Source organism: Telmatherina bonti (assembly GCF_933228915.1).
Source record: "Telmatherina bonti genome assembly, chromosome: 12".
Taxonomy (NCBI): Eukaryota; Metazoa; Chordata; class Actinopteri; order Atheriniformes; family Telmatherinidae; genus Telmatherina; species Telmatherina bonti.
The window spans coordinates 24,386,053-24,403,628 of NC_136610.1; positions in this window are offsets into that span (position 1 = coordinate 24,386,053).

Genomic DNA, 17,576 nt, shown 5'->3' on the forward strand with positions numbered 1-17,576 from the left:
CTTTTTGGCAGCTAATATTTAGCATTTAACTCGGCAGCACACGCTTGGTTCTTTGTTTGTACACTGCAGCTTCTCTATTTGCCCTCATTATAAAGGTTTGACCTGCCAACACACAGACAACAATATAAAGTAAATATCAATAGTCAGCAACCAACACGGATGGCAGAATACCAAACGTGAAAACAGGACAATGCTGATACCATCGTTTTCATTATCTCATGGCTTTTTTTTTCTTTCTCTTTCTTTTCTGCAGTTTCTTGGCAAGATGATTAATTTGAATTTACACAGAGCTGTTGTCTTGGCATGCTCGACTGGCAGATTGCCACAACCCTGGCGTAACGCTGTCACTCTTCTTATCAAAAATAAGATAGTTATGAGTTCACTGATGCTTCGTTAACTGCTTGGCGCCAAGTGTTTTGTGACATTGTCAAGAAGAAATTATTTTCTGTCTGTACGATAAACATCTGCTTGATACTTTCTCTGTTCACCTCCAGGAGCGTTCCAGCATTTGTTTGTCACCAGAGCAGAGCTGAGTTACGGACTGTCACTTGCAGCTGCAGTTTGTAGGCTCTCCAGACAAGTAATCAATACAACATTTTCCTTCTGATGGACACATACTGGGGACAGACAGAGTCCCCTTACAGAGACTAGTTGATTGAGCTACACTTAGATTGCTAATGTGACTGATGGACTGACAGGGACAGCTCTGCTGGAAGTTACTCTTTGATCTGTGATGGCACATGCTAACAGCAATGTATTTGGAAAATATTTTTCCTTTGCTCCTCCTATGTCTTGATTTTTTTTTTTTATTTTTTTTTTTTCACTTTTTCTTTTTTCCATCCCTGTCTACTCGTTGTCAAAACAGATGACCTGCTTTAAAATCAACTGACATTCAGGCTGGATTTGTATTTTCATGCTCGCTTGCCCGTGAGAGGGAAAACTATTTAACACTTTTGTCTGTTTGACAGATGAGTCCAACAATGGAAAGACTGTGCAGAACAGAAAAGAACAATACAGGTGGTCATCTCAAGTAAAGGATGTGCAATGCAGAGTAAAATCCATTGTTCGAGGCTCTCATTTACTGCAGCATCTGCCAGTGTGGGTTGAGGTCGCATTCTTTTTTAAAACAGTATATCACTGTCAAATGTTTTGAACATTTACAAATGTAGCTGATGGTTGAGGGTATTTTCAGACTGTCAATACAAAGGTGCATATTTTAACAGTAATAATAACCATCAGCAGAAGAAAGAGACTGCATATGGAACAACTTTTCTTTTTGCAATATCAGCCACAGATGTACAGTAGTATACTATAATAGAGCGCTGCATTAGTGTGTTGTTAAATTACAGGTTGATACAAATATCTTTGGGTGTTTGCAGAACATGACATGATCTTAATTCAGTTCATCTGTCAGACAGCTACCCAGCAGTTTCTGTTAAAGTGGAACTATTATGTGCATTTCAGGCTAATTTATTTTTATTTCTGAGACCAGAAGGGCTGGGATTGATCGAGTTATTGTCACAAATCGCTTTATCTACTTCAGACCGACCCTCTCCGTAGGCTGTCAGATCAGCATGTGGGCAAATTGAGTGGATTGAGACTCTTCCGCATTAAGCCCCGCCTCCTGCCACTGCACTAGATCGGGAGCGCGCACCGCAACTGCTTTCGCCGTCATTGTAACATCTCATAAACAAGGATTAGGTTCATATGAACTCAATAAAAAAAAAAATAAAAAAAAAATACAATGTCAACACAGCGTTTTTCGTCGCCATGGAACCCGAACGGAGAGAGTGCTGGAACTCAAACTCAAACATGCGTTTAGGTGAAAAAAAAACAAACAAAAAAAAACAGTGCCATTCACATGTCTGATGAGGATTCAACACTGTAACACTGTAGAAAACTCAGAAAACTTGAAACACCATAATAGGACCCCTTTAAGTGTTTAATCGACTTAGACTTTTCATGGTAACCATACCTGCTTCATAGATTATTTGTTAGATTTATTATTTTTTGCTTACTTTTCTCAAGGGTTACCCAAATATTTTCTGACACATTATACAATGTTGTCATTTTGAAAAGAAGTACAAACCTAGAGTTAAAACTAATTTGTAAAAGTAATGCATTTTGTGTATAATTTCAATTACACATGACACCATATGTAAATAATCATTAAAGAAAAAAATCTTTACTATATTCAAATTTAATTATATTATATTATATTTAATTGGCCTTGTCAGCTAAGACACAAATGTTTTAATAAATCCTGAAACCTTTTATACAAATGTAAGAGTTTTATGCTTTTTCAACAGTGTTTCAGTGGCTTTGCAATACTTTTTTGTCTTTTTAAAAATGGTTTTCATTATTATTTATTATTATATTCATTATTATTTTCATTATTATTATTATTATTATTATTATTATTATTATTATTATTATTATTATTATTAAGAAGAAGAAGAAGAAGAATCTCCTGTCTCTTTAAGACACTCTCTTGAAGGGCTATACTTTTTGTTATTGGTCAGATGATTTGTCAGTAATGGCAGAGTGCCAGCCAACTGCTAACTCTTTGTCTGACTCTTCGACAAACTAGGAAAAGGCGGGAATTATGCAAATGACTTTCATGGAGATGAAGAACAAATAGTATAATCCAGGCATCTCAGAATCATGACTTTGTGGGAGGGAGAGAACAATCCCTGATAGGGTTCAGATTTGTAACTCAGCTGACCTGTTATAAATAACACAGAAACCATCAGAAGAAAGAAACAGGCTTTTAAAAGGCTGACTCACTGCTAATGTAAAGATCAGCTTGCACTGTAACACCAGAATACTCTATATTAGGTGAGAATCAGTTGGATATTTTGAGTAATTCTAAAGACATTTCACCATCAATTTCATCCTCTGGTTAGGATGCTTGATCCCAAAAATGCTGACGATGAAAACAAAAATAAATTAAAATAAATCTATTTGTCAAAGAGCTGCAGGTCATCATCTGAATAATCTGAAAGGAAACTGATAGTTAATCTGTAATTTATGAGGATGTAAGTGTCCATTTATTCATGTTTTCTAAACCTGCAGAAATGATTCTCCTGCTGGAAAAATGTTGCATTAGATACAAACACTAACTAACGGATTGTGGATTCCTGCCTTCACAGAAAGACAGTTTATACCCCTAATGTGACAGTGTGATTAGATTGTTGTCTCCTCTGTGTAAATTAATAGCATAATGGCTTGTTTATAGCAATCCACATTTTCCCTGACATCTAATTAAAGTAAAGGTTGAACATAACGTCTTGCTGATTTTTGTGCAGTGTTTCACTTTGTGTGATGTGAATGCCACTCAAAATTTGCAAATTTTGCCTGTGCTGTCTTGGAGGCAAAGGGCCCATGGATTGGCTCATTAAAGATTAAGTTAAATCATCTTATTTAAACCATTACATGGCTCACACTCTTATGAAATTGGCCAGCAGGCTTGTTATTGGATATTTGCTGTGTTCATTTAAATGTTGCATGCATCTGTGTTTCAATTCTGTCACTGTGTGCTGCTTGCATTCCATGATTTGGCATGCTCACGTCAAGCTCAATGAGTTCACCATAAATATTTTTCCTTTTTTTTTTCCACACAGAGCCATTTCCTCTGAATGCAGACATGATCCTTACAATTTGCTCTTAGACACTAATTACGGCACGTACAACCACGTCCAATGAAAGCTAGCATTACAGATGGCAGGAGTGACCCTAAGGCACAACAATGTTTGATGCAACGAGAATCTCCAAATGCATTTGGTGCAGAAATACTTTATTCATTCAGTCGTCAATATTTTGTTTCAGTGACAGTCAGCCTGTTCCCTTCTTTGATTTTATTACCATTTATTTCTGTCCATCTTTAATTTTGTGCCAAAATCTTGTCATTTGACAAATGGGATTAGTTTTAAAATATTGGTTCACTTCTCCTTTTTATTGGTTCTGCAGGAAAAGCATATAAACAAGGTAAAAGGTTCAGACAGAAGCTCAAATGACTGCTCACCTTTGTTAATGCATTAAACTCCCTAATTTGGTCACATTTAGATTACAGGACAGACATGTCAAGGAAGGGATCTGTATTTGACATGGAAATACTTTGACTATTCACAGATGTGTCATAATGCAAGTTGTGTGAAAGCTAATTGGATTCCATTTGAATGTTATCTTAATTTCATCTCAGACTTTGACAGCTGAAGCAACGTTTACTTTCTGAAGGCTTAGCTCTCTTTCTTTCTTATTCTCATTTAGCTGTGATTCATAAAAGGCTGTTTTTAGAGGCCAGTCAAGAATTACTGGAAACTTCTTGTATCTGAAACGTATGGACATAAAATACCAGACAACAAGTAAAGTTAAGCTAAAATCAAGAACTAATTTTGCATGTTAAACTTTTCTGATTTCTTTATGGAGACCACAAATTAACCAGTCGACAGTCTATCATCCAAAAAGTATGATAGCAAATCCTACACGCTGTCCAAAGATGTTCCTAATGTCAAGGTCTAGTAGCGCAGGCGATCTTTATCTTCCCTTTAAGATATCTGATGTTTCTCCTAAACCAGAAGCTTTGTTGTGGATTGCAAATGTCTAACCTTGTCTTTGGATGTATGTGGGTTGATACTGAAAATCTATTTCTTTACCTCATGCTCTCATTCTATCTATCATCAGAGAATGAAGAAAAAGGAAGAGGGGTTTGTCCTTCTCCATATTACAAGTCTGCACAATGGTGGAAAATGTTTTGCACTTTCATCCAACAAGACCTTGAATGCAAGGTCACAAAGTTTGTTTTGCCTTTCTGTCGCTTGCTATTTCGCATCCTACTTGGGGAAAAATGACCACTTATCCTGTTGAAAGCTGAGGTGACCCCAGCTATTTTCATGAAACCCCCTTTTTCTGAACATTTTCACAGCCAGTGCAAAGCGCAGACACATTTATTCTGCAACAAACTGATCCATGTCTTCTAAAGAAGAATTTCCACACTGGAAAAAATCTGTTTGTCAGCAAACATGAAGGGTTTTCCACTTTTCCTTCATTTCTGATTTTCTGCATTTCTTTTGGTCGTGTCTAACTTGGAGTTGCAGTTCTTTGTCACTGTAATTTATGTGAACTCATGCCATACAAACTGGGGGAAACAAGTCAAATTGAGTGTCTCAGTGATGTACCCTGGTCTCTATTAGCATCTCTTCATTGTCCCAGTTGTGGCACAAATACAGGCAGCACAGTACGGCAGCAGTTGCAGGCTCCAGAAGAGGCAGAGCAGCATATTGGTGTTTAGTGAAAAGACAGTTTTTGGAATGTAAACCAGACAATAGTCAGCGTTTACAAATGGTGAAGCTATCTGTCGGGTAACTGTCTGAAGTGGCCAACATGTGATCTTCCCAAAAACTGGCCATGTTATCTATTTACCCCAAGACCTGCACAACAAAGACAGATATTCCCTAATCAAGATAAGATTTAAATCTGAGTTTTCTGTACTACAAAGCTGGTTTTTTTTTTACTACCAGGGTCAATTACCATGGTAACTTATGCTGAATGGCCAACCTGTTTCAGTGAAGGTTATGTTCTGGATAAGAGCTCATCAAGTGTAAAACCACAACTTCCTGACCCGTCAGTATTCTTGGAAAATTGACCTACCTATTTGACTGACGTAGGTGCAGAGAACCTGAGAGCAGCGTGTAGGAGAGAAAGAGTTTTTGGAGACAGAGGTATCTTTTTGGTTAAGAAATTTAGGTCTTGTCATTGAAGTATGTTTTTGTTCTTGTTCTTGACTTTTAAAAAATTACAAAGAGAAGAAAGAAGTGGGGAAGCTCCACCTGGAATATCTGGGCTGTGACAATGTGATCAGTGTAGTCAATTTATATTGTCTGATAAATTAATATTTGACAATCTAACAACTTTATACATTAACAGAGTCAGCTACATTCTGCCAGCCTTCCATTTGTGTTGCTTTTGGCCTGGATGATGTGTTTAGACTTCATGTTAGTGAGGAATAATTGTCCGCTCCTCCACGGTAAAGTGTGCTGCTCTGCAGGGTTTCTTTACATGTGCAATCGGCCAGATGCAGCAAACACAAACCCCTTTTTAAGTGAACGTGCACTGATCAATTGTAAAACCCAAGGTTGAATCACTGAGTTGTTACACAGCTTTGTTGTACTATTTATCCAGATCCTGAATGTCTGGGTAAGACAACAGAGACATCCAGGTATGTGAATCGTGCTTTGTCGTTCAGGCTTTCAGCATTTGGGCTGTTTATGGCAGAGGCATCAAAAGTCAATTCTACCATGGCTTCAGCCACAGAGGTTCTGAGTCCATCCTTGGATAGCCAAAACAGTTGCAACCTGTACTGTACATTTACAGGTAAACTTTACAGCAACCTTGTGCTCCAGTTGCTCTGCTCTGGTGCTTCTCTGGTTGTATACGTGATCGGATCATTTTCACAGCACAGAAACAGAAACATAGGTCACCTGGGGAGCTGCTGTCAGCTTCACTGGAAAGTTCAGATCTGAGTACTTCTCCCAGTCTTTGTTTGACTTTGGAAAAACCAGTGATATAATGGTTTGAATCTGATGAGACAAAAATATTTATCCGAGCGTAAAACTGGAATGGACAGGTGTTGCTTCTTTCAACGCGAAGATAAAGAAACTTATGTGTGGAGGGATTTATTGTAGTAATTACAACTTCTTTTTGGATGAAAATGTAATTATTTTTGAGGTTTTTTTTTAAAAGGAGGTTAAGGTGAGTAAAAACATTAGATTATAGTGATGTTGTAAAGAAAAACTGTTACCAAACATATGGGAAACAATTATGTTATATTTAGTATGGCCTGTGTGGTGCTAAACCAACCAGTTGTAAGTCAAAATTCTGCTGATAAACCCCTTTTACTAAGGTAGCTGCAATACATAATATTTTCATCTGAAACTAACCTGCCTCTGTCTAAAGTGATGGCAAAATTTAGGTCTGTTCTACTGTATTTTAATATTAGTCATAATATTATATAGCGCACAGTGGTACTTGGTAAGGCTGATGTATTCTGAGGTGGCACGCCGTGTGAAAAGTTCGAAAAACCTTTTGTCTTTTATTTGTGTTATACCTAAACAGAACTGCTCATGCTCCAATGGTTCTCATAACTTTTTGTAGTACCATAACCCCTAAATGATTTGCAGTTGACCTGGGCAAAATGTTTTGAAGAAAAAGAAAACTATCACGATCACAAACGTTACATGAGAAATAAAATAGTGTATGTAGTTTGAACAGTACTTTTGCATTGATTCTGTTATTAATTATTTTACAACTCTGTACTTTGTTTCTGATATTTTATTTATCTCAAGTACCTCCCGAAGTATCCCATAGTACCCATTTAGAGAACCACTGTTGTAGATAACGGGAAAGGCTGAAGCTTTTCATCGTTGTTGAAAATGGTGAATTGTTTTGCTCTATTTATTTAATAATAAACATTTTACTTATCTTTTTTTGGATACTGTTAAGGAACTGGAAGGCGTGTAACAGAACAATGGAAGAGGAAAAGGAAAGTGGAACGAAAAGCCAGGGAAAGAAAAAGGAGAAAGTGAAGACAAACTAAACTCTGCTTTTGTTAATTTTTTCATAACTTCAAATTTAATGTTGCAAAACACAAAACATTTGATATTCAATCTAACATTAGATGTAATGTTATACATCATAATACACTATATTTCACTGTTTTAACACATGCATATTTGGACATTAAATAATCATTTAGACACGTGTAACGGGAGTGTGTCTGCTGTCCTTTCTTGGTCTTCCTGACCTTCTCCACACCCGTGAATTACTTGTTCTTTCTGCGTTGTGTTCTTGCACGTGACATTGAATGAAACATCTGGACCACGGCAGCTGCTAGCTGTTCTTTAATAGCATTCTGTACAAACAAACAGAAAAGTGCTGTACCATGCAGCTTGCTTCACACAGGTTGGTCATCAACCTTCTTCTCTCAGACTGCAAAGCGCGGACTGAGCTGGATAACCATTTAATACAATTCTTTGTATCACAGCAATAACCCACTTGTTTAATATAAATAAAAGAAATAAACTAATTTATAACTGACAGCAATTATGTATTAATGCACATCAAATGCAACCAGAATTAATTGCTCATGTGAACAACAAACACAGATAAACGTACCTGTACAAACAAACAGAAAAGTGCTGTACAATGCAGCTTGCTTCACACAGGTTGGTCATCAGCCTCCTGTTAGCAGACACATAGGAAGACCTTGTAGCTGCATGATATATGTGAATACTATAAACTCGAGTAAATGCACAAAATAAACAGCACAAAACTTCGTGTCTACAGCTCCTATAAATCAACAATCATTAACATTCAATTTGTACAATCAAAATAATCAAATGCTTAGTTAATTACGAGCAGAAAAATGGCCCATACCTTCTCTCAGACTGCAAAGCGCGAACTAAGAGCTCCGCAACGCGGGCTGAGAACAATGCAGTGCTGACGTCATCAGACAGCGACTTCTTAAAGGGGCAGTACCAGTATTAAAACTGGAGCATAGACAATTTGTTGAACACAATCTGAACATTAATAGAGTGGAGATTTCCTGGTTTAGATCAGGATTTTGTGAAATTCCAAACATAAAAGAATGAGAGACATATCACTCTTGTTACACACGCTTCAATCTCTATGTGAACTACTGTCTTTACTATAAAGCCTTCTTTCGACACAAAAAAAATATCGTTCCAGTCTTGTAGTCTGGGCTAAGCACAGGGTATCCTTAAAGGCCTAGTTTGTTGTACACACATAGCATGACTCCATCCATCCATCCATCCATCCATCCATTCATCCATCTTCTGCTACTTATCTGGGCTCGGGTCGCGGGGGCAGCAGCCTAAGCAGGGAAGCCCAACCTTTCCTCTCCCCAGCCACAACTCTGCAGGGGTAATCCCAAGGCGTTCCTAGGTCAGTCTAGAGATATAATCCCTCCAGTGTGTCCTGGGTCTCCCTCGAGGTCTCCTCCCGGAAGGAAATGCCTGGAACACCTCACCAGGGAGGCATCCAGGAGGCATCCTGAGCAGATGCCTGAGCCCCCTCAACTGGTTCCTCTCGATGCGGAGGAGCAGCGGCTCTAATCTAAGCCCCTCCCAGATGACCGACCTCCTCACCCTATCTCCAAGGGAAAGCCCGGCCACCCAGCGGGGGAAACTCATTCTGTCTATATAAGTTATGAACAGAATCGGTGATAAAGGGCAGCCTTGGCAGTCATATCCAGTCCAACCCTCACTGGATACGAATCCGATTTACTGCCGGCAATGCGAACCAAGCTCTGACACCTGTCGTACAGGGGCTGAACAGCTTGTACAATGCCCCCTCCAGGACACCAAAGACGATATGGAGCTGGTGCATTGTTCCATGACCAGGACAAAAACCACACTGCTCCTCTTTAATCTGAGATTCGACTATCTGACAGACCCTCCTCTCCAGGACCCCTGAATAGACCTTACCAGGGAGGCTGAGGAATGTGATTCCCCGGCCCCCCTTCTGAAAAAGGGGGACCACCACCCTCGGTCCGATAGTCCAGAAGCACCATCTCAATGTCCATGCTGTCGATGCTGCAAAGGCGTGTCGGCCAGGACAGCCCCACAGCATCCAGAGCCTTAAGGAACTGCGGATGTCATCCATCCCTGGGGACTTGTCATCAAGGAACTTTTTAACCACCTCAGCGACTTCAGCCCCAGAGATAGCAGAGTCCACCCCTGAGTCCCCTAGCTCTGCTTCTTCACTGGAGGACGTGTTGGTAGGATTGAGGAGGTCTTCAAAGAATTACCTCCATCAACCCACAACGTCCCGAGTTGAGGTCAGCAGCTCCCCACCTCCACTGTACACAGTTTTGACAGAGCACTGCTTCCCCCTCCCGAGTCACCGGACGGTGGACCAGAATAGCCTCGAAGCCTCCCATGCACAAGTTTTTGCCTTGGCGACAGCCAAAGCAACATTCCGCTTAGCCAATTGGTATCTATCAGCTGCCTCCAGAGTCCCACAGGCCAAGAAGGCCTGATATAACTCCTTCCTCAGCTTTACGGCATCCCTCACTGCAGGTGTCCACAAACAAATGCTGACTGCCTCAACAATCGAGGCACAGAACACAGCCCACTCGGACTCAATGTCCCCCGCCTCACTCGGGACATGGTTGAAGCTCTGCTAAAGGTGGGAGCTGAAGCTCGCTCTGATGGGGGACTCTACTCGACGTTCCCAGCAAATCCTCACAACACCTTTGGGCCTGCCAGATCTGTCCAGCTTCTTCCTCCACCACCTGAGCCAACTCACCACCAGATGGTGATCAGTTGACAGCTCTGCCCCTCTCTTCACCCGAGTGTCCAAGGCATGTGGCCACGGATCCGATGAGACAATTACAAAATCAATCATCAAACTGCGGCCCAGGGAGTCCTGATGTCAGGTGTACATGTGGACACTTTTAATGTTCGAACACTGTGCTTGTTATGGACAATCCATAATGAGCACAGAAGTCCGATAACAAAAAACTAGCTTAGCTCCAAAAATTCCTAAAAGGCACTGCTGTTCCCCCCACTTCAGTTTTAGTAGTGTTGCTGTGGCTCTAGAAAAAAATAAGGACAGCATTACTGTTTTTAAGTCTCATGGGTTTCCCAAAGCTAGAAAACAGATCATTCGAAGCTGCAGATATTTATTATATATTTATTGATCTCATTTCAACATAAATTTGGCATTTATGAGAAAAAAAATTACATTGGAAGTCGTTCTGTCCAATTTCAAGAGCCTCTGTTTTCCACAGTTTTATTTTCACTTAAATGTGAAGAAGTGAGGACAGGTTTGATAACCATTGTTGATTTTTCTGTTGAGCCTTTGCTTAGCAGAAGGTTCCCTGCAGAATGAAGTGAGCCCTGAACTTCTGAGCATCCTGCCTCAGGCTTATGCTGTTGAAAGATTGGACTCTACACCTGTCAGGATAGCGCTGTTAAAAGACAAACCTCTATGTATAGTCATTGTGTTGTCTCATAGTTTGAGGTTTGTTTCCTGATAACTGTAGCTTCATTAGCTCTTCATGAACCCCAGGTTGGCGTGGAACTGTCAACTGTGATCAACAATTAACTTTTAAGAATACTTATTTACCTACACATTTCTCATCTCAAATAGAATCAGTGGCTTTATTCATTTGTGGTACTTAATGTGATAATTTACAGAAAAGAAATTGCAATATTTTTCTCTCTTTTTTCCAAATAAGATGAAAGTATTTAAGGTAAACACACACACAGACACACACACACATTTTCTTCTGTGTTCTGTGAACGAGGGCAATATGCTTGTTGTATGTAGATAGTAATTTTTTTTTCTTGCCTGTTAGAACATTCATTCATTCATTCATTCTAATCCAATTCAGGGAAGCTGGAGCCTATCCCAGCAGCCTTAGGGCGAAAGGCAGGGTACACCCTGGACAGCTCGCCAGTCCATCGCAGGGCCCTGTTAGAACACATTTTATCAAAAACATTTCACAAAAATATCCCTTGTCAGACTTTACAACAATAGAAAATCCTTTTGATTTATACTTATGTACATCAGTGGAGTCTTTAGACTTCATCATACAGTAGTTTTACAATATATTGCCGTTGGGGATGGTTGTGGGGGTTTACTGTTCAGTCACTTGTCCTGGTAAGTAATTCACACAAACAACTACAAGCTCCTTAAAGCCATATCAGTGTTTGTTAACAATGGCAAGATGGAATTTCAGAACCAGTGGCATTAAGATCCCTTGTCATGACAGGGTCTTGCTCCATGCCAGCTCTCCCATAGACTATATAAAAGGATGGACAGAGTTTCTGTGACATCAACTGTAGGTTCCTAAAGAGCTGAACTGAAAATCAGTGAGCAGTTCCCACCATTGCAAAGTCCATACTCTGTCTATACTGACTACGGAAAAACTACAGGAACAAAGAACACTTCTGTCGAACAAGAAGTCTTCAAATTTTCTGGCAATGGAATGATAAAGTCATTTAACGATATAATAAAGTTATATAATAAAGTTATATAATTATTTTTTATATGTTTAGTTTGATTGTTTATATCAGGAACTTAGGATTGATTCTGGTATCAGAAATGCACAGGGTCATCCTTCCAGGGCATACGTCTCACCTGAAGATGGGCTCCATCTCCACCACGACTCTGAAGTTGAAAAAGAAGTTCATTCATTCATTCATTCATTCATTCTCCAAACCGCTTAGTCCAATGAAGGGTCATGAGAAAGCTGGAGCCTATCCCAGCAGTCTTTGGGCGAAAAGCGGGGTACACCCTGAACAGCTCACCAGTCAATTGCAGGGCTAAAAATGTTCTCATACACACATCACAAATTTTTTAAATATGCTTTTAGAAAATAAAAATAAAAACTACTGTTTATTTGCTCACTTATAAAAGCTGTTGCCATAAAGCCACCTAACAATTCTATATATGTTTAACACACTGGTAAAATCTGCTGCTGTGCTTGCCCTCATCTTAAGGTTAGAAATGCCGACATAAAATTCTATTTGAGTTTCAGAGTAAACCGTACAGAGATTAGGATTTTGATCACCTGTGGCAGCTGCAGAGCTGGCAGACTTAATCTCAGAGGAGCTAAACAGCTAAACATCCGCACCACTTCCTGGAAATCAACTTGCTGGCCTCATGCCTGCCCTGCAGAAAGGGCTCATGAGAGAATATAAGACCTTGTTGTCTGAGCAGCTAAAATATAGCTAGCCAAAAATTCCCAAGTATAGGAAGAATGGAACTGCATAACAAATGTACGGCTTTTAAGCACTTGAGTCTATTTATTGTATTGCAGACTGCAACGGAGCATTAGAATAGGTTTAACTTCCGTTTGAACTGTGAATCCATAAGCTAGCAGCTAGCTTGTCATTGGGCAGAGGAAATACATGCCCACCCAGACAATGTCATCCAATTTCCTCTTGTGAGGTACAGCAGACTTTAGTATTCCTCCTCATCAGAGGTCTCAAAAAATGTCATCAACAGAGATGTTTAAACTGTAACTACACAAATGTCAGAAACTGCATCTGTGGTGTGTGATGTGGTCTCAAAAGTTCTGTAAAAATTGCAAACTCTGAAAGTAGTAAACCTACATAACATAAGTTCTTATCCGTACATAAGCTTCGTTGAGCAAGGTTTTTACGCCTACAGAGCAGGGACCTGTCTTTTTGCCATCTCGGGGGAGGGGGTTGTGAGTTTTTTTCAAATCATCTTGTGACGTAGAGAAACACTAAGTTTACATCTACTTTATGTAAAAAAAAAACAAAGAAGGTTTTATCTTGTAGAGGGCGTTTTAAGGCACATTTTTTTTAACACAAAATCCGAATTTTTGAAGAAATACAAAATATTGAAATTTTAACAGTTATGGAATACTATGCTGTTTACAGTTAAAATGAATAAACAAATAAAGAAACAAATAAATGAATAAAACACACTGCATACACTAGCCCTTTAATAGAAAACATCTCTAGTCAATATGTATATGTTTTTCTTAATTTGACGGTTTAGTCCTTACATGGTCTTGCAGACGCAAACAAGACTGGACAGGACAAGAAAATGCATCTCACATTGCACCACCATGCTTGAAAAGAAGCAGGAAGAAGAAAAATTATCATGTTATCTGCCCCTTTTAAAAAAAAAAAAAAGTAACACACAAACAAATGGTCCTTCAATAAAAAAAAATGGAATTAAACAACAAAAAAAAAATATATATATATATATATATATAATTTTTTTTAAGGAGAAGGTAAAACTCGTATTGGTGAGCATCATTTACAAAGCTCACAGCAAAACATCAGAGTGAGCATTCTTACCATGGAGGCTGTCTGCAGCTGGTGAGTAGCATGTAGCATGTGACAAAAGCTGGATTAAAAGCTCCATTAAAACATGCAAAGTTTGTAGGGTTTTAGCCCTTCTAAGCATTAAGGAAATGATCAATGTTAACTCAAGGGCAAACCAAAATTATCTGAAGTGAGCTGTATTACACTTTGAACTGTTCGTTCAGGGGATCAAGTGTAAAAATGTGGCTGGCTGAGAGAAAAAAAAAAAAAAGGAAAAAAAAAAAATCATCTTTGATGATATTTAGAAAAAGCTGTTTATGAATATTTCATACTATTTTCACTTCTCATCCCAGTTAAAGCCAAACTATTTGAAAACTCCATCAAAATGCAAGTCACAAGCAGCACTTCACTACAACACGTCTTGAATTGAAGATTAATTGGACAATCATTCAGCACATTTAGTTACTCCTCTTCTGTAAGGTCATTTAAAGCAAACTCTTTGACCTCAGTAAAATGGCAATGCCCCCTCCCACTCTACTTAAGAAAGCTGGCCTCACTGGTGATTAAATGCACTGATTTGCTATTAACCAATCACTTCATGAACTCTACTTCTCTTTTATGTAGCCCTTTAGCACCACCAATTACCTGCAGGAAAGGCAAGGTTTATGTGTTTTGCATGTCCTTGTGAACTGTTTCAGGCCTTGCACAGCAGTTATTAAAACAATAAAAAAACAAAAAAACAAAAACAAAAACAAAAAAAACAACACAAATGGATTGGTTCTGTTTTCATTATTGTAAGTTGTCAGTACATTTAAGTCATTTTGCCATATTTACTTTTCTGTGGTCAAGCTGTTTATTCCCAGTTACATTTTGCCAATGAATTCTTCAGAAATCCCTATTAGACTCTGATTCCATGAGTGGAATTTAAAGTTCAGCTGTGGCCTGAAAACTGTGTCCTGGTTGTATTTGGATCAATATGTTTACTGTTTGCAGATGATGCTGACTTTCTGACTTTAATGGAATTCACATTGAAGCTGTTCTAGACCTAACACAAATTTCAGAGCCAATGAACATTACATGGATTAAAGTGCATTAACACCCCCCAAAATACAAATTTAGCTCAAATTTTAAGAACAAATTAATGAGTATTGAAGTGCAGCTTTAACATCCAAAAAAAATCTCTCCACAAAAAGTGGAGAGTCCTGGATATTTTAGAAATTCACTGGAGAGATTGGCATTAATTCGACCACAAAAAAAAAAATAATAATGAGGTAATAGGACCAGTTTTGCGAAAAAATGTGTTTCTGTTCATGTGTTGTAATTTAGAGGTCCAAGCTATAAACTAATGGACAATGTCATAGCGGACATCCCTTGCTGCAGAGTGATACTGTTAGGTTAGGTAGGGGTGGCAAATTATTAGCCGCGCAGAGCTTGACATCAAACTCTGCACAAGTCTGCCAATTACCTATTGATTTGACTCAGGTGTGTTGCACCATAAGGCCAGTTGTATTGAGAGTGTATGGGCAAAAATATTAGTACTAAAAAACACTACTTTTCAGTGCAGTAGGCGAACGCTGTGCAAGCTGGAGGTACATTTGGCTAATTGGGGGCAGAATTTGGACTACTAGTGTCTGGAATTTGCTCTTATACCCTTACTACCCACTGGAAAACAACAGGTAAGTTTATGGGTAGACTGAATTAGACTGGAGAGATGAACTGATTTCCAAGTAAAGTAGTTTTAACTTGATCAATAGTCGTAATGCTTCATGTTTGTCCTGTAATCCTGAAAGCTCTTATTTCAGTAAGAATGCCTGATCAAGTCAGTTTAATAAAATATACATAAAAGAAAGAAATGTAACAGATTTCTTCATGAAAGCACTGAGAAAGCCATGTCAGATTTGTAAATATGTCTTCTGCCAGCTGCAGGGATATTTTGTGCACTGCAAGGTAAACTACAGTGTAATAGATGTTCACTTTTACTTTTGAAAACTACAATAACTGAAGAGGTTTTTTTTTCAACTCTGACTGTTTTTAAGACGTAATCCTCATAAAGGTTGTCAGGTTTCTTCCACAAAAAACAACTTTCTCTCTCTCTCTCTCTCTCTTCCTAAAGCCTCAAACTAAGTAGCATAAAGTCTCGAGAGTGCAAAAGAGATGTCTGCACATATTGTCTTTGCAGTGCCATGTCTTTGGCAAGGGGGCATCCACAGTTTACAAGGCTTGCCTTCAATTTTACTCATCAAACAATGGTTGTGTACACAGCCCATTCAAGGCAGGGAAAACGCAACAGAACGTGAGAAGAACATCAAGCATTCGGCCATCTGGGGAGGGAGAGTGCCAAATAATCACTCCTAAGCCATCATGGAAGTGTTATTCTTATTCTTGCTTGGCTTACCCCAAAAAATCACGGATGAAAGAGAAATATGTGTGAGCATTGATCGCACCATGTGTTTCTGTGACACCGGTCAGATTCTCCTTGTGAGAAACGCTGTGTTATATATTTAATAAAGCTGCTATTACAAAGAGCTGATTGATTTAAAAACCCATCCTGCCATCCTTAACACACTTCAATGCAATTTATTTTCCGCTTCCTCTTGTTGCCACTATGGAACGTCTTGTTCGTAGCCTTACAAAGTCTCCTCATTAAGATCCGAATCTCTGCCATAATTTTTTTATTTGAAATCAATTCAGTGACCTTCCGCATGCAAAAGCAAGCAGACTACCAATACCATCTCTATTCTTGGATATTGTGTTAGACAAATGTTGCCTATCTTTATTAATGAATGTATTGTGAAGAGCATGAAACAATTTAAGTTTTGTGGTAATTTACTGATATTATTATATGTATTTAGTTGTAACACACTACAGCATGGCAGAAATGTGTTTTATAAAGGATTTATATATCTTCCCCAAATGCTGTGAATTAATAACTGGGAATATAGGGTGGAACTTTTTCAGCTGAATATATATATACAGCCAGGAAGAACATTCTTGTCTGACAGTGCTGCCCCAGGCTCTGCTTCACAGTAGACAGATGGAAGGAAGCATCACCACAGCATGTACAATCGCCTCCACCAAACAGCACTAAAGACAGTTTAACAGTCAGTTAGCTGTTTGGAAATTGAAAACTTTTCAGAGAACAATACTGATATAGCAACAATATTGTTTATGCTATAAATGATATGTATATGTTATAAATTATATATATATATATATATATATATATATATATATATATATATATATATATATATATATATATATATATATATATATATATATAAATATATACAATATATAATATATAAAAATATTTACAATAAATTATACATATATATATATATATATATATATATATATATATATATATATATATATATATATATATATATACATATATATATATATATATATATATATATATATATAATTTATTGTAAATATTTTTAATCCCATTGTTATTTTACACTGATTTGGGGACTCCCCACCTAAAACTGCATAATTGAATTCTGGTGTCAATACATATCTATTTGCTTGGCCCTTATTGTTATTTACTTTCCTGGTGGTCATTTAAATCCAAATGAAGAGTGCAGAAATGTTTTCATAATGCAGGTGGGATGACACGTATTACATGGAAGGCACTACATAGGGGTGATCCTGAGGAAGCAGGAATTCTCTTGCAGAAGACCTTTACGTATATATGTGCAACTCGAATGTGTCATTGTCCTGATTATTATTCTATTTCTG